We start from the raw sequence: 18699 nt of genomic DNA, 5'->3' as shown, positions 1-18699 counted from the left end.
CAGTGTGTATATAGGAGGGGGGCAGTGTGTATACAGGAGGGGGGGCAGTGTGTATACAGGAGGGGGGGCAGTGTGTATACAGGAAGGGGGGCAGTGTGTATACAGGAGGGGGGGCAGTGTGTATACAGGAGGGGGGGCAGTGTGTATACAGGAGGGGGCAGTGTGTATATAGGAGGGGGGCAGTGTGTATACAGGAGGGGGCAGTGTGTATACAGGAGGGGGGCAGTGTGTATACAGGGGGCATTGTGTATACAGGAGGGGGGCAGTGTGTATACAGGAGGGGGGGCAGTGTGTATACAGGAGGGGGGGCAGTGTGTATATAGGAGGGGGGCAGTGTGTATACAGGAGGGGGGGCAGTGTGTATACAGGAGGGGGGGCAGTGTGTATACAGGAAGGGGGGCAGTGTGTATACAGGAGGGGGGGCAGTGTGTATACAGGAGGGGGGGCAGTGTGTATACAGGAGGGGGCAGTGTGTATATAGGAGGGGGGCAGTGTGTATACAGGAGGGGGCAGTGTGTATACAGGAGGGGGCAGTGTGTATACAGGGGGCATTGTGTATACAGGAGGGGGGCAGTGTGTATACAGGAGGGGGCAGTGTGTATACAGGAGGGGGCAGTGTGTATACAGGAGGGGGGTCAGTGTGTATACAGGAGGGGGTCAGTGTGTATACAGGAGGGGGCAGTGTGTATATAGGAGGGGGGCAGTGTGTATACAGGGGGCATTGTGTATACAGGAGGGGGGGCAGTGTGTATACAGGAAGGGGGGCAGTGTGTATACAGGAAGGGGGGCAGTGTGTATATAGGAGGGGGGCAGTGTGTATACAGGAGGGGGGGCAGTGTGTATACAGGAGGGGGGGCAGTGTGTATACAGGAGGGGACAGTGTGTATATAGGAGGGGGGCAGTGTGTATACAGGAGGGGGCAGTGTGTATATAGGAGGGGGGCAGTGTGTATACAGGAGGGGGGGCAGTGTGTATACAGGAAGGGGGCAGTGTGTATACAGGAGGGGGGCAGTGTGTATACAGGAGGGGGCAGTGTGTATACAGGGGGAGGGGAGGAATGTGTACACAGGGATGGGGGGGGGGCAGTGTGACTACAGGGGGGCGGCCCATAAAGGGGCCCACTAGGGCTCTGTCGCCCAGGGGCCCACTAAAACCTGGAGCCGGCCCTGGTCCAGATTTTATGGGAAGCTCATAAAGAAGCTTTCAGGGGAGAAGCAATTTCCTTAGCGACAAAATTAAAGAAAGATAGGTTACTCCACTACTCCAGATACAAACAAAATCTTAGATTAGCCGAAAGAGAGTTGGCGGCCCACGCAACACCCCCCCCTGCTCCGGCGGTCACAAATCCTTCGCTCCAAGATCAGGGAATTAGACCTTTTGGTCATGGAACGCATTAAGGACAAGCAGGGCACATTACACTACCATCCCACAAAAGTTGCCGAGCTATTTCATACATATTACTCCTCCCTTTATTCCCTCCCATCAGACCTGCCCACCTCCTCCCCTGAACGGAACGCCAAGCTGGATCAATATCTCTCCCACTGTACCCTCCCCAGACTATCTAAGGAAGCCTTAACACATTTAAACCAAGAGATCACGTCGGAGGAAATAGAGGAGGTAATAAATGCCCTTCCGGGAGGTAAAGCTCCAGGACCGGATGGCTTCACTAGAGATGAGCGAGCATTAAAATGCTCGGGTACTCGTTATTCGAGACGAACTTTTCCCGATGCTCGAGTGCTCGTCTCGAATAATGAGCCCCATTGAAGTCAATGGGAGACTCGAGCATTTTTCATGGGGACCAAGGCTCTGCACATGGAAGCTTGGCCAAACACCTGGGAACCTCAGAAAAGGATGGAAACACCACGGAAATGGACAGGAAACAGCAGGGGCAGCATGCATGGATGCCTCTGAGGCTGCTTTATCGCACCATTATGCAAAAATTATGGGCAACAGCATGGCCATGACAGAGTGACCGAATGAGGCTAGATAGCATCTAAAACATGCAATAATTGACCCTGACACTATAAGGGACGGCATGCAGAGGCAGCGGCAGCAGTGGCAGGCTAGAGAGTGTCATGGCGACATACCCTAAATGGACTCAGGTTTCACCAAAGGAGGTGAAATGATTTCCTATGTGAACAAAATGTTGACGGTATATTTAGTCGATAACACAGCATGGTGGCGACATAGTGACCAAGTTCCATAACGTATCTGGTGAAACACCCGAAAAATGAGCCTGACACAGCTCTTTTGATAAGGGGACGACATATGGAGGAAGCCATGGAGACGACTTCCATGATTAAGAGCGACAGTATGGGGCATTCATATTGCGCTGCTATGATTGCAACTTCAGGTCTCCAGTATGGCGGCAACAGATAGACCGAGTTCCATTATGTATCTGGTGAAACACCTGAAAATTCTGCCTGACACAGCTCGTTTGATAAGGGGATGATGTGCTGCATATCCTCTCGTGCTCCAGCGTCTGGGGTATTAGAGAGTTGAAATGAGACATTGGTGGACGCTGTGGAGGATCGTGGAGGCAAAATGGACAGGAAACAGCAGGGGCAGCATGCATGGATGCCTCTGAGGCTGCCTAATCTTGGGATGGAGCTGGCGGTCCACTGCCAGGCGAGCTTTCGCCTGTCCAAGCCCCTGTCTCTCGGCTCCTCCCCACCCAAAATGGGCCTGGGGGCCAGAAGCATTTACTGTAAAAAAAATATAATTTTCAAAGCAGGCTGGGTCGTTTGAATATTTCACCTAGGAATAATGGAATAGCATAGTGGTTCTATTTTTAATTGTTTTTACGGAAATGGTTCCATGATTAAGAGTGACAGTATGGTACATCCATATTGCGCTGCTATGATTGCAACTTCAGGTCTCCAGCATGGCGGCGGCAGATGGGCCGAGTTCCACTATGTATCTGGTGAAACACCTGAAAATTCTGCCTGACACAGCTCGTTTGATAAGGGGACGATGTATGGAGGCAGTGAACTAGTAGTAGATTAAAGGTGCTGCAGTTAAAACTATGTTAGTTGGATCTTGGGATGGAGCTGGCGCTCCGCTGCCAGGCGAGCTTTCGCCTATCCAAGCCCCTGTCTCTCGGCTACTCCCCAAACAGCACTTCTAAGAACCTTTTGTATAAGATCAAGTGTAGTAGCGTTCTTATAAGTTTGGGTTATGGCGGGTGAGGGGAATGTAAACAGATGCGCAAGAAGCGCTGAAATAATATCGGTAAATGATAAAAGTTTGCCAGTATATTTTGTGGATTACACAGCAGGGTGGCGACAAAGTTAACAAGTTTGATGTGGAAGCCATGAAAACAACCCAAAATTCTGCCTGACACAGCTCGTTTGATAAGGGGACGATGTATGGAGGCAGTGAACTAGTAGTAGATTAAAGGTACTGCAGTTAAAACTATGTTAGTTGGATCTTGAGATGGAGCTGGTGCTCCGCTGCCAGGCGAGCTTTCGCCAATCCAAGCCCCTGTCTCTAGGCTACTCCCCAAACAGCACTTCTAAGAACCTTTTGTATAAGATCAAGTGTAGTAGCGTTCTTATAAGTTTGGGTTATGGCGGGTGAGGGGAATGTAAACAGATGCGCAAGAAGTGCTGAAATAATATCGGTAAATGATAAAAGTTTGCCAGTATATTTTGTGGATTACACAGCAGGGTGGCGACAAAGTTAACAAGTTTGATGTGGAATCCATGAAAACAACCCAAAATTCTGCCTGACGCAGTTCATTTGATAAGGAGACCATGTATGGAGGCAGCTATATGGACGACTTTTGGAGGCAGCTATGGCGATGACGTGTGGAGGTAGCAATGGAGACAACGTGTGGTGCCAGCTAAAAAGACGACATGTGGAGGCTGCTATGGAGACAATTTAATTTGGATAGTGCCTGTATGTGGCAGTCCAAAAAAGTTTTCAAACCAGAGGAGCAGGTAGGTGGTCCTCCAGAAAAATTAAATAAATTGAGTGCCTGTATGTGGCAGTCCAAAAAAGTTTTCAAACCAGAGAAGCAGGTAGGTGGTCCTCCAGAAAAATTAAATAGATTGAGTGCCTGTATGTGGCACTCCCAAAAATTGATTAAAACAGAGGACCGGGTAGGTGGCCCTCCAGAAAAATTAAATACATAGAGTACTATAGCTAGAGCCAGTTGGCCCTGGCAAGAAATAGCCAGTTTCCTCTGCTTTAGTGTACAAAGAGGAGGAGAAGGAGGACAATGAGGAGGAGGAGTGCATACATTATTCAGGTTGAGCTTCTTTCACCTGGTGGAGAATGAAAATCCGGAGAAATCCAGGCTTTATTCATCTTGATAAGCGTCAGCCTGTCAGTGCTGTCAGTCGACAGGCGTGTACGCTTATCGGTGATGATGCCACCAGCTGCACTGAAAACCCGCTCGGATAACACGCTAGCGGCAGGGCATGCAAGAACCTCCAAGGCGTACAGCGCCAGTTCGTGCCACATGTCCAGCTTTGAAACCCAGTAGTTGTAGGGAGCTGTGTGATCATTTAGGACGATGGTATGGTCAGCTACGTACTCCCTCACCATCTTTCTGTAAAGATCAGCCCTACTCTGCCGAGACTGGGGACAGGTGACAGTGTCTTGCTGGGGTGACATAAAACTGGCAAAGGCCTTGTAAAGCGTACCCCTGCCAGTGCTGGACAAGCTGCCTGGTCGCCTACTCTCCCTCGCTACTTGTCCCGCAGAAGTACGCCCTCTGCCGCAAGCGCTGTCAGAAGGGAAATACTGTTTCAGCTTGTGCACCAGGGCCTGCTGGTATTCATGCATTTTCACACTCCTTTCCTCTCCAGGGATGAGAGTGGAAAGATTTTGCTTGTACCGTGGGTCCAGGAGAGTGAATACCCAGTAATCAGTGCTGGAATAGGCAGCACGGGATAGGCAGCCTATCATGAAATCTGCCATATGCGCCAGAGTCCCAACGCGCAAGAATTCACTCCCCTCACTGGCCTGACTGCCCATTTCCTCCTCCACCAACTCCTCCAACTCCTCTTCTTCTGCCCATACACGCTGAACAGTGAAGGACTGAACAATGGTCCCCTCTTCTGTCTCGCCAACATTCTCCTCCTCTTCCTCCTCATCCTCCTCCACCTCCTCCGATATGCGCTAAGAAACAGACCTAAGGGTGCTTTGGCTATCAACAAGGGAATCTTCTTCCCCCGTCTCTTGTGACAAGCGCAAAGCTTCCGACTTCATGCTGACCAGAGAGTTATTCAACAGGCCAAGCAGCGGGATGGTGAGGCTGATGATGGCAGGATCGCCACTGACCATCTGTGTTGACTCCTCAAAGTTACTCAGCACCTGACAGATATCAGACATCCACGTCCACTCCTCATTGTAGACTTGAGGAAGCTGACTGACCTGACTACCAGTTCTGGTGGAAGTTGACATCTGGCAGTCTACAATCGCTCTGCGCTGCTGGTAAACTCTGGATAACATGGTTAATGTTGAATTCCACCTCGTGGGCACGTCGCACAACAGTCGGTGAGCGGGCAGTTGGAGGCGGCGCTGCGCTGCCCTGAGAGTGGCAGCATCTGTGCTGGACTTCCTGAAATGCGCACAGATGCGGCGCACCTTCGTGAGCAAATCAGACAGATTGGGGTATGTCTTGAGGAAACGCTGAACTATGAGATTTAACACATGGGCCAGGCATGGCACATGTGTCAGTCTGCCGAGTTGCAGAGCCGCCACCAGGTTACGGCCGTTGTCACACACAACCATGCCTGGCTTCAGGTTCAGCGGTGCCAGCCACAGATCAGTCTGCGCCGTGATGCCCTGTAATAGCTCTTGAGCGGTGTGCCTTTTATCGCCTAGGCTCAGCAGTTTGAGCACCTCCGGCTGTCGCTTAGCGACGGCACTGCTGCTGTGCCTAGAGCTACCGACTGATGGCACCATGCCCACGGATGGTAATTCGGCGGAGGAGGTGGAGGAGGGGTGGGAGGAGGAGGAGGCATAGTAGGCCTTTGAGACCTGGACCGAGGTAGGCCCCGCAATCCTTGGCGTCTTCAGTATATGACCAGCCCCAGTGTCAGACTCGGTCCCAGCCTCCACCAAGTTAACCCAATGTGCCGTCAGCGATATATAGTGGCCCTGCCCGGCAGCACTCGTCCACGTGTCCGTGGTCAGGTGGACCTTGTCAGAAACGGCGTTGGTCAGGGCACGGATGATGTTCTCTGACACGTGCTTGTGCAGGGCTGGGACGGCACATTGGGAAAAGTAGTGGCGGCTGGGGACCGAATACCGAGGGGCGGCCGCCGCCATGAGGTTTCAAAAGGCCTCGGTCTCTACCAGCCTAGAGGGCAGCATCTCCAGGCTAAGCAACTTGGAGATGTGGACGTTGAGGGCTTGGGCGTGTGGGTGGGTTGCGCTATACTTCCTTTTGCGCTCCAGCGTCTGGGGTATGGATAGCTGAACGCTGGTGGATGCTGTGGAGGATCGTGGAGGCGAAGATGGGGTTTTCGCACGGGAGGTGTTTGGGCCGTGGTCCTGGGCAGGGGGCTGACTAGCAGATGACACAGGGGAAGGAGCAGTGGTGTGCCCGGCCGGAGGTGAACGGGCTTGTTGCCATTGAGTGGGGTGTTTAGCATTCATATGCCTGCGCATACTGGTGGTAGTTAAGCTAGTAGTGGTGGAACCCCTGCTGATCCTGGTTTGGCAAAGGTTGCACACCACAGTCCATCGGTCATCCGGTGTTTCTTTAAAGAACCTCCAGACTTCTGAAAATCTAGCCCTCGCCACGGGAGCTTGACTACGGGCAACATTTGGCGCTGATGCACCAGCTCTGGCCCTGCCTCTTCGTCTGGCCCCACCACTGCCTCTTCCAACCTGTTCTGCTACAGGACTCGCCTCCGTCTCAGAAGCACTGTGTTCACCCGGCCTATCAACCCAGCTTGGGTCTGTCACCTCATCATCCTCCGATCCATCAGTCTGCTCCCCCCTCGGACTTCCTGCCCTGACAACAACTTCACCACTGTCTGACAACCGTGTCTCCTCATCGTCCGACACCTCTTTACACACTTCTTCCACTACGTCAATAATGTCATCATCACCCACAGACTGCGACCGGTGGAAAACCTGGGCATCAGAAAATTGCTCAGCAGCAACCGGACAAGTGGTTTGTGACTGTGGGAAGGGTCCAGAAAACAGTTCCTCAGAGTATGCCGGTTCAAATGCCAAATTTTGCTGGGAGGGGGCAGACTGGAGGGAAGGAGGCTGAGGTGGAGGAGCTGGAGGAGTGATGATTTCGGTGACATGGGTGGACTGCGTGGAAGACTGACTGGTGGACAAATAGCTAGAAGCATTGTCCGCAATCCACGACATCACCTCTTCGCACTGTTCTGGCCTCAACAGTGCTCTACCACGAGTCCCAGTAACTTGAGACATGATGAATTTAGGGAGTGTAGCTCTGCGGCGTTCCCCTGCTCCCTCATCAGCAGGTGGTGTCTCACCCCGCCCAGGACCACGGCCTCTGACCCCTGCAGTAGTTGGACGCCCACACCCACGCCCTCGTCCTCTACCCCTAGCCCTCGGATTAAACATTTTCCAAATTAAAGTGTAAACTTTTAATTTTTTTTTTTGTTTGTGTTTATTTTTTTTTATTTTTATTTTTTTTAACAAAACGATGCTATCCTATTGCTATGGCTAGTTTCTAACCAACACTGACAGCACACAACTGGATTTTGTGCTGTGCCTGATGACTTTGAGCTATAAAATGAAATAAAGGTAAAAAAAAAAAAAATCAGCAGACTCTGCCTAATTCTAATCAAACCCCTAATAAATTGTCCCACTTCGGTGTTTGAGGTGGATATGCTTGTCACTAAGAGCTAAACACAACGGTCGCAGGTCTCCCAGCAAATTCCTCACAATATGGTACTAGCTGCACTACTAATGCCAGCAAGCCCAGCCACAAGCAAACAAAAAAAAGGAAAATATAACGCTATTGTAGGCCTAAGTAAGCCGTTGGGGTTCTCCTATGGCTATTTTGTAGCCTACACTGAAAGCACACTGCTTTGCAAGATGAGTTTGAGCTATAAAATGAAATAAAGTTAAAAAAAAAAAAAAATCAGCAGACTCTGCCTAATTCTAATCAAACCCCTAATAAATTGTCTCACTTCGGTGTTTGAGGTGGATATGCGTGTCACTAACAGCTAAACACAACGGTCGCAGGTCTCCCAGCAAATTCCTCACAATATGGTACTAGCTGCACTACTAATGCCAGCAAGCCCAGCCACAAGCAAACAAAAAAATAGAAAATATAACGCTATTGTAGGCCTAAGTAAGCCGTTGGGGTTCTCCTATGGCTATTTTGTAGCCTACACTGAAAGCACACTGCTTTGCAAGATGAGTTTGAGCTATAAAATGAAATAAAGGTAAAAAAAAAAAAAAAATCAGCAGACTCTGCCTAATTCTAATTAAACCCCTAATAAATTGTCCCACTTTGGTGTTTGAGGTGGATATGTGTGTCACTAAGAGCTAAACACAACGGTAGCAAGTCCCCCTGCAAATTCCTCACAATATGGTACTAGCTGCACTACTAGTGCCAGCAAGCCCAGCCACAAGCAAATAAAAAAAAAAAATGTATAACGTTATTGTAGCCCTAAGAAGGGCTGTTGGGTTCTTGTAGAATCACTCCTGCCTAACACTATTCTAATAGAACACCCTAACGCTTTCCCTGACCAGCAGCAGCTCTCTCCCTAGCGGCATCCAGACAGAGAATGATCTGAGCAGCGCGGGCAGGGGCTAGTCTATTCCAGGGTCACCTGATCTGGCCAGTCAACCACTGCTATCGACGTGTAAGGGTATCACGTCATGCTGGGTGGAGTGCAGAGTCTCCTGGCTTGTGATTGGCTCTGTTTCTGGCCGCCAAAAAGCAAAACGGCGGGAGATGCCATTTTCTCGAGCGGGCGAAGTATTCGTCCGAGCAACGAGCAGTTTCGAGTACGCTAATGCTCGAACGAGCATCAAGCTCGGACGAGTATGTTCGCTCATCTCTAGTGCTTACATTTAGAAACCTTAGGGGCCTAGATTGTGACTTGTCCTGCTGTAAACATACTCCAAAAACATATATTTACATATAACTTTAGGGAATGGGGAGGTTGAAAAACTTACTTCTGTCTGATAGTCATCTTGTCACATGCAATTAGCATTATCCGACATCCAAGGGTTCATGGAAACCTTTTAGCATTATGTTCTGCATTTCGTTCTGGTATAACTTTAAATCTCCGTTAGACCACCTTACTTCAAATGATTCATTACCCCTCCTGAGGTTTCCTTGAACCCTTAGATGTCAGGGGTATCACAAACCATCTCCTGATACCTCCATGAAGAGCTCCAAAGATGAAATGAGCAATTGAAACTGTCATGGCTGCCAGCAGAGCCAGGTCCTTTATGATGTCATGGACCCAGCTGCCAAGGAGCTTTCTTGTGACACATGCAGTGTTCTATTTGATGCAAATTAGCCTCATGTTTTTCTCTTGGTGCAGCCATTTTGAATTTGAACGTCAATGTTTCTCTGACAAACAGACCGCACTTGCAAGCCCCAAAGAGGACAACTGCCAACCAAGTAAAAAAAAAAGCACAAGCCAGTGGTGTAGACATCTCTAATATTTGTGTTTTAATCTTTATTAATCAGTTTACAAAACTCGTAACTACTTTGATATCAATGCAGCAGATGTTGTTTAAAACTTGTGGAATTGTCTTAAATTTTTATACACTTTATGAAGGATGTATTACTTCCAGGTAGATAATTCCCCTAGATGTGGAGCTTTACTTCCAATTAAAATGTTCAACATTCAACCAAAATCAAGTGTCTGAGGTTGATGGTGCTTACATTTAGAAACCTTGGGGGCCTAGATTGTGACTTGTCCTGCTGTAAATATGCTCCAAAAACATATATTTACATATAACTTTAGGGAATGGGGAGGTTGAAACACTTACCTCTGTCTGATCATCTTGTCACATGCAATTAGCATTATCCGACATCCAAGGGTTCATGGAAACCTTTTAGTATTATGTTCTGCGTATTGTTCCGCTATAGGCTTTAAATCTTCCTTACATTACCTTACTTCACATGATTCATTACCCCTCCTGAGGTTTCCTTGAACCCTTAGATGTCAGGGGTATCACAAACCATCTCCTGATACCTCCTTGAAGAGCTCCAAAGATTAAATAAGCAATTAAAACTGTCATGGCTGCCAGCAGAGCTAGGTCCTTTATGATGTCATGGACCCAGCTGCCGAGGGGCTTTATTGTGACACGTGCAGTGTTCTATTTGATGCAAATTCTCCTCATGTTTTTCTCTTCAACTGCCAACCAAGTAAAAAATAAAGCACAAGCCAGTGGTGTAGACATCGCTTGTAATGTTTTTTAATCTTAACTTACCAGGTTACATAACTCGTAACTACTTTGATAATAATGCAGCAGATGTTGATTAAGCTTGTGAAATTGTCTTAAATTGTTTTACAAGTTAATCTTGAATAACCCTGTTTAAAATAATGCAATTTGAAAGAAATTAGGACAAAGACACAAGAGGTTAGATGTAGGGAACAACATTTTCTTCATGAAGGAGGTCTTACATCCTTGTACATAGATGCTTCCCATTTAATTCCCCTAGATGTAGACCTTTCATGAAAAGGTTAGAATTTTAATAAGACTACAAAAGACTAGTGTTTAGCAGCATAAGCAAGTGTCTCAAGTTGATGGCACTTATATTGAGAAACCTTGGGGGTCTGGATTGTGACTTGTCCTGCTGTTAACAAGCTCCAAAAACATATATTTATATTATATTAAAGGGAATGGGAGAGGTGAAAGACTTACCTCAATCTGATCTTGTAGCATGTAATTAACATGATGTGACCTTTGTGCTTTTAGCACTATATTCTTTTATAGGCTTTAATCTGCATCATACTTCGTTTTTTGATATGACCCATTACCTCTCTTGGGATTTTCATGAACCCTCAGATGTCAGGGTACACACAAACTATCTCCTGATGCTTCCCTTTAGAGCTCCACAGTGTGAATAAGTAATTGAAACTGTCATGGCTGCCAGCAGAGCCAGGCCCTTTATGATGTCATGGACCCAGCTGCCAAGGAGCTTTATTGTGCCATGAGCAGTCTTCCATTTTATGCAAATTAGCCTCATATTTTTCACTGGAGCAGCCATTTTGAATTTCAGTTGCCAAGTTTCTTTGACAAACAGGAGCAACTTGCAAGTCCCAAAGAAGTCAACTGCCTACTAAGAAAAAAATGAAGCACAAGCCAGTGGTGTAGACATCTCTCTAAATGGGTTTTCCAGGTAGATAATTCCCCTATATTTGCACCTTTGATTCCAATGAAAACATTCAATATTTAAATGGATGAATAAACACTAGTGTTTAGCAGCAAAATCAAGTGTCTGAGGTTGATGGTGCTTACATTTAGAAACCTATGAGAGTCTTGATTGTGACTTGTCCTGCTGTAAACATACTCCAAAAACATATATTTATATATTACTATGAGGATTGAGAAGTTAAAACACTTACCTCAGTCATCTTGTCACATGCAATTAACATGATGTGATTTTTGTGCTTTTAGCATTATGTTTGGGTTTAAGTCTGCCTTATACTTCCTATCCTGGTATGACCCATTACCCCTCCTGAGGTTTCCATGAACCCTTAGATGTCAAGGGCAGCACATCTCCTGGTGCTTCCTTGAAGAGCTCCAAGCCTTGAATGAGCAATTGAAACTGTCATGGCTGCCAGCAGAGCCCGGCCCTTTATGATGTCATGGACCCGGATGTCAAGGAGCTTCATTGTGACACGTGCAGTGTTCTATTTTATGCAAATTAGCCTCATGTTTTGCAGCCATTTTGATTTCAATTGCCAAGTTTCAATAACAAACAGGAGGTACTTGGAAGCTCCAAAGAGGAAGACTAAAGCCTACCAACCAAGTAAATCATGTAGCACAAGCCAATGTTAATCAACATCTGATGCATTGATATCAAAGTAGTTATAAGGTATGTAAACTGATTAATAAAGATGAAAACACTTTATTCACACTTCATTCACACTGCCATTGCCCGCCGTACCGTAGCACAGTGGGCACACGGCAGGGCCGGAGGGGAGGTGGAGGGGGTGAGCGCTGCTTACCCTCGCCTGCCTCCACAGAGGAATATGGTGAACAGCGCCCTGAGCTGAAAAAAGATAGGACATGCCCTATCTTTTAACGGGGTCTGGAGCGGTACGGTGCCGCACGTTGTGCGCCCATTCCCGTTTATATGTCAGCCGTATATACGTCCCCCATACGGCAGTGTGAATATAGCCTAAGAGAGATGTCTATCTTATAAATTGTTTTAATCTTTATTAATTAGTTTACATAACTCATAGCTACTTTGATTTTGTAAGGTAATTATTACAAAATTTCTTAGTTGTTTGTGTCAGTATACACTGCATTGCACTCCTTTATACTGTACATTATCGTTACATTCGCTTATCATTTTCCTTTTACATGTTGTACTGGCTTAAAGGTCAGAAGCTGTTCTGTGCAGCTGCTGAATACTATGTTGCAAAATTGTTTCTGTCCTAGCACAGAAGCCCTGATAAATACCCCCTGCAAACACCCGAAACTGGAGCTGGCGCTGATTGCAGGTATTAACTATTTAAATGCCCCCCGGCTATGCCGTTGGGAGCACTTAAAGGCTGGTGGTGTGACGTCATAGGTCGGCATTGATCCGTTGCTATGTCAGCCGGAAGTCTATGTGAGACTCCCTGGCTTGTCACTAAGCATGATACATAACAATGTGCCAGGCAATCTTTTATAGATCATCAAGAAATCCCCATATAATGCAATACATTAGTATTGCATTATACATCAGGATTCATCAGACCACTTAGGGTTTACAATCACCAAATTTTGCACAGTCGTTGCCTGTGACTCCGGGAATGTCACAGACTAGGTTTTGAGCTCAAATGTTCAACCCCCGCTTTCCAAAATCCACTTATTTCCCACCATATACAGGAGTCATTGTCTGCTGCTGCTGCTTCAGTTGGAAGCTGAGCCGTGATTGGCTACTGTTGTGCCACAGGTCATTAATATGAGCTCTGAGCTGTGATTGGTTACTATAAGCAATGAGTAGAAGACGCTTATGTGTTAGGTAAGATAGGGATACAGAGATAGGGGCAGATTTATCAGAAATGTCTGAGGTAAAACTCTTCCAGTTGCCCATGGAAACCAATCAGAGATCAGCTGTAATTTTATAAACAGCTGTGCAAAAATGTAACTTGAGCTCTGATTGGTTGCCATGGACAGTCCTGCTCTCAGGCACTTCTGATAAATCTCACCATAGACCGTCAATTGACCGTCAAGGACAGAGACAGTCACTGAAATGAGACTGACAGTGACAGGGACGCGAGAAAAGTTTATAAAAAAGGGATGGTCAGAGACAGTCTATAGATACATATAAAATATTTTTTGTTAACCCATTCTATTTTGTTGTAGCTAAGAGCAGGTATTTACCATCTTGGGAAATGTCGGGATCTACAGCTAGTTTCATTATAAATGGAGCTGGGCATTTCTTTAACCCGTTCACGACTCGTGACGTAATAGCACGTCACGGGTCGGCCGCGCTGTTATGGATTTTTGATCATGGGGAGTGAAAAATGAAAATGAAAAAACAAAAACATTTCATTAGTGAAGGGAGGGCATTTTCATAGTATCATAGTATCATAGTATATAAGGCTGGAAGGAGACGCAAGTCCATCAAGTCCAACCTTTAAGAATTACATAAATGTTTTATCCCCATAACCCATGATATTTTTTCTCTCCAGAAAGTCATCCAGGCCTCTCTTGAACATGTACATAGAGTCCGCCATAACAACCTCCTGCAGCAGAGAGTTCCACAGTCTCACTGCTCTTACAGTAAAGAACCTTTGTCTATGGTGATGGTAAAATCGCCTCTCCTCTAGGCGTAGAGGATGCCCCCTTGTCCTGGTCACAGGCCGAGGTATAAAAAGATCTTTGGAGAGATCCTTGTACTGTCCGTTCAGGTATTTGTACATTGTAATGAGGTCTCCCCTCAGTCGTCTTTTTTCTAAACTGAATAATCCCAAATTTTTTAATCTGTCAGTGTATTCTAGTTCCCCCATTCCCCTAATAATCCTGGTTGCTCTCCTCTGCACCCGTTCCAGCTCTACTATATCCTTTTTATACACTGGTGCCCAAAACTGTACACAATATTCCATGTGTGGTCTGACCAGGGATTTGTATAAGGGCAAAACTATGTCTTTATCATGAGAATCTATTCCTCTCTTGATACATCCCATTATTTTATTTGCTTTAGCAGCAGCCGCCTGGCTCTGGACACTAAAATTAAGTTTACCATCCACCAATACCCCCAAGTCCTTTTCAGCTTCAGTTTTACTAAGTAATTGACCGTTAGAACATAATTATACTTTTTGTTTCCATGGCCCAAGTGCATAACTTTACATTTATATACATTAAACCTCATCAACCATTTCTCTGCCCATCCCTCAAGCTTCCACAAATCCCTCTGTAATGCTAAACTATCGACCTCAATATTTATTACTTTACACAGCTTAGTATCATCTGCAAATATTGAAACTTGACTGTGTAAACCCACTACCAGGTCATTAATAAAAATATTAAAAAGAAGTGGCCCCAATACTGACCCCTGTGGCACTCCACTGGTAACATCAACCCAATCTGAGAATGTGCCATTAATGACCACCCTCTGTTTTCTATCACTAAGCCAATTACTTACCCAAATACACAGATTTTCTCCTATTCCCAGCAGTCTCATTTTATATACCAACCTTTTATGCGGCACGGTGTCAAAGTCCAGATATACAACATCCACAGCGTCCCCCAGATCCAGTCTTGAACTTACCTCCTCGTAGAAACCAATCAGATTAGTCTGACAGGACCGATCTCTCATAAACCCATGCTGACGCTGGGTTATAAGGTTGTGCACAGTGAGATACGCCAGGATAGCATCTCTAATAAACCCCTCAAAAATTTTCCCCACCACAGCAGTTAGTCTCACGGGTCTGTAGTTTCCAGGATCGCTATTTGATCCTTTTTTGTATATTGGTACCACATTTGCTATGCGCCATTCCTGTGGAACATAACCAGTCCTCAATGAATCTTCAAATATTAAAAATAACGGTCTGTCTATCACCGTACATAATTCATGCAGAACCCGGGGGTGTATGCCATCTGGCCCAGGTGATTTATCTATCTTAGTGGTTGCGAGGCGGTGCCGTACCTCTTCCTGGGTTAAACTGTTGACATTATAAAAAGAATTAACATTATTCCTCATTGTGTCTTCCACCAGGGGATTTTCCTGGGTAAAGACAGTTGAGAAGGCGACATTCAGTAGATTGGCCGTTTCCTCATCTCCTTCCACCATGACCCCCATGTTATTTCTAAGGGGACCCACACTGTCTGTTTTTAGTTTCTTATCATTTATATACTTGAAAAATAATTTGGGATTATTTTTGCTCTCCCTGGCAATATTTCTCTCAGTCTCTATTTTTGCGGCCTTTATCTGCTTTTTACAGGATTTATTTTTCTCTCTATAATCCTGTAATGCCTCATCACTACCTTCACGTTTTAGCACCTTAAACGCTTTATCTTTCTCACTTATTGCTTTCTTTACAAGACTAGTTAGCCACATAGGGTTTTTCTTGTTCCTTTTATGCTTTTTCCCATAAGGTATGTGTTTCTCACAGGACTTTTTCAGAATATATGAGAAAAAGTCCCATTTTTTGGGGGGGCTTTTGTCTTTGAGAACATTATCCCAGTCCCTTTATCCCTTTAAGGTCTTCCCTTAGTTGCTGAAAATTTGCCCTCCTGAAATTTAGAGTGTTGGTTGCTCCTTCACTAACGCTCTTAGTAAAGCGTAATACAAAATCAATGATATTATGATCACTATTCCCCAGGTTCCCCCCAAAACCTGTAGTTTTGATACCCTATCAGGTCTGTTGGTAAGGATAAGGTCCAGCAGTGCCCCCCCTCTTGTTGGCTCCAGGACTAGTTGCGACAGGTAATTGTCTTTTGTTGTTGACAAGAACCTGCTGCCTTTGAAGGACCTGCAGGTTTCTGCCCCCCAGTCGATATCTGGGTAATTTAAGTCCCCCATGATAAGTACTTCACCATGCTTTGAAGCCGTATCCATTTCACTTATCAGCATTTCCTCTGCTGCCTCCATTATATTTGGAGCCTTATAACAAACCCCTAGTAATATTTTATTATTCTTTTTCCCTCCTCTTATCTCCACCCACCACATTTGCGTTACTGATGTCATCTCGCAGGACGGGCTTGAGGCAAGAATTCACATATAAACAAACCCCTCCCCCTTTTTTATTTATACGATCCTTTCTAAAAAGACTATAACCATCTATAGTAACAGCCCAGTCATAGCTACTGTCCAGCCATGTCTCGCTGATGCCCACTATATCATATTTCCGCTCCAACATCAAGAGTTCCAGTTCCTCCATTTTGTTTGTGAGGCTTCTGGCATTTGTGTACATGCACTTTATATGGTTTTCCCTGTCCGTATTCCTTTTGTCCTTATTCCCCAATCTCATTCCAGCCCCCCTTCCTCCCCCATGGACTATGACTCTTCCCAGCTCTGTATGTACACTGTCTATTTGCCCTGCACAAGTGTAGTTGCCCTCCCCCCAGGTCTCTAGTTTAAACACTCCTCTAACCTTCTAGCCATTTTTTCCCCTAAAACAGCGGCCCCCTCCCCATTGAGGTGCAGCCCATCCCTACTGTAGAGCCTGTAGCCAACAGAAAAGTCAGTCCAGTTCTCCATGAACCCAAAACCCTCCTTCCTACACCAACTTTTGATCCTTGATCTCCCGCTGCCTTTCTGGTGTGGCACGTGGTACAGGCAGTATTTCGGAGAAAATTACCTTTGAGGTCCTTGCCCTGAGCTTATGGCCTAAATCTCTGAAATCATTTTTAAGGACCTTCCACCTACCTCTTACTTTGTCATTAGTGCCAATGTGGACCATGACCGCTGGTTCCTCACCAGCCCCTCCCAGTAATCCATCAACCCGATCCGCAACATGCCGAACCCGAGCACCCGGCAAACAACACACTGTTCGGTATGCACGGTCTTTGTGACAGATTGCCCTGTGTGTTCCCCTAATAATGGAATCTCCCACTACCAGCACCTGTCTGACCTTGCCTGTGCTCCCATTACCCTTCTTACTGGAGCAGACATTCCCCTGGTTGCTAGCGGCCACGTCTTTCTGCAGCATTGCTACCCCAGAGCTGATATCCCCCTCATCCGCCAGCCTGGCAAACTTATTGGGGTGCACCAGATCAGGACTAGACTCCCTACAACTCTTCCCTCTACCCCGCCTTCTACATGTTACCCAACTAGCTGCCCCCTCACTCTGCACCTCCATACTTTTATTGATGAGGGGAGACTACTGGATATTTAGTTTCTGCATTTACCACCCTAAGCTTACACACAAGTCAATAAGTTATCCCAGTTATATGTGGTAAAATTAGTTGCCTCGGCTTATATTTCATTATTCTCTTTGTATTTATAACTCATTTCAATTATTATGCTTTTTATGTTTCCAAGTTAAAAAAGGATATTGTGAAGATCTCAAGCCATGGTGCTGCCATGAATTAAGTAAAGAATTTAAAAACTAATTTTTCTTTTAGAGAGAGATTATAGTAGAAGAGTTTCCAACATCACAAAAGGTAGGATTTGTGAGGGAATTATTTCAATATTTCAAACTAAGTTGTTGATTTATACTGTAGATTTATATTATATTCCCTATGACTGTAGAATCATTTTCATTTTACATGTTGTGCTAGCTTGAAGGTCAGAAGCTGTTCTGTGGAGCTTCTGAATACTATGTTGCAACAATATATTCCTCCTATGTCTTGCATCCATGTCTTTTTGCACCAACGTAGAAAAGGTGGAGATTTTGGAGACACTTTCCTATTGTTTTATGTATCTTGGTATTTTACTAATATAAGTATGTGCTTTGTACTAATTAACTAGAATCTGGTCTCAGCATGATTTTATTCTCTGAACTCGTGATCCGGTTACCCCATTAATTTGGAACAGTGTAGAATCAAAAACGTACTGGATTTCTATGACAATATCAACACAGCGGACGTTGATAAAAAGTTGAGAAATTGTCTTAAATTTTTGTACGAGATAATCCTGAATTAACATAGTTAAAATGATGCAACTTAGAGCTACGTAGGACAATGGCACAAGGGGTTGGATGTAGTGAAGTATTGCACTGCATGAAGTTGGTCTACCATCCACGTAGATAGTTCCACTAGATGTAGACCTTTAATTCCAATGAAAATTAGTGACTTTTAATTGGATTAATAGTGTTTCAAGTTGATGGTATTGAGTAAGATAAGGGGTCTGGATTGTGTTTACTGGCCCATGAGCTCCAGGGGCCCGTGAGCTCCAGGGGCCCGTGGCGGCGGCACAATCACAGTGTCTGCACTCTGCAGACTGCTGCGCTGCAATTCCCCACCCGGTCCGACCATCACCAGGGCCTGCTATATGGCGCAAAGTGGCCCAAACAATCATTCCCCCACTCCTGTTCCTGCCCCCACCCTCCACTCTGTTCCTGCCCCCTCTGACTTCTTCCCCAGTGATCCGGTCCGCCCACTGCCCATAGCTCCTCCAGCTCT

At 45.9% G+C, this 18699-nt stretch overlaps 1 protein-coding gene across 3 annotated transcripts in view; it reads left to right on the top strand.

Annotated features, from left to right (window-relative positions):
- Positions 1-17627: 17627 nt before the first annotated feature.
- KLHL24 (kelch like family member 24) overlaps positions 17628-18699 on the top strand; it is a 59394-nt gene continuing 58322 nt past the window's right edge. The window contains exon 1 of one of the 3 annotated variants that reach the window (XM_072143286.1): positions 17628-17739. The gene's annotated coding sequence lies outside the window, so the exon portion shown is untranslated. The remainder of the gene's footprint in view (positions 17740-18699) is intronic. The other 2 variants (XM_072143285.1, XM_072143287.1) reach the window with 2 other exon arrangements.

This window comes from Engystomops pustulosus, chromosome 3, assembly GCF_040894005.1.
Source record: "Engystomops pustulosus chromosome 3, aEngPut4.maternal, whole genome shotgun sequence".
NCBI classification, from domain to species: Eukaryota; Metazoa; Chordata; class Amphibia; order Anura; family Leptodactylidae; genus Engystomops; species Engystomops pustulosus.
Note: the sequence above shows the minus strand (reverse complement) of the source record. Positions and strands in the feature narration are given on the sequence as shown.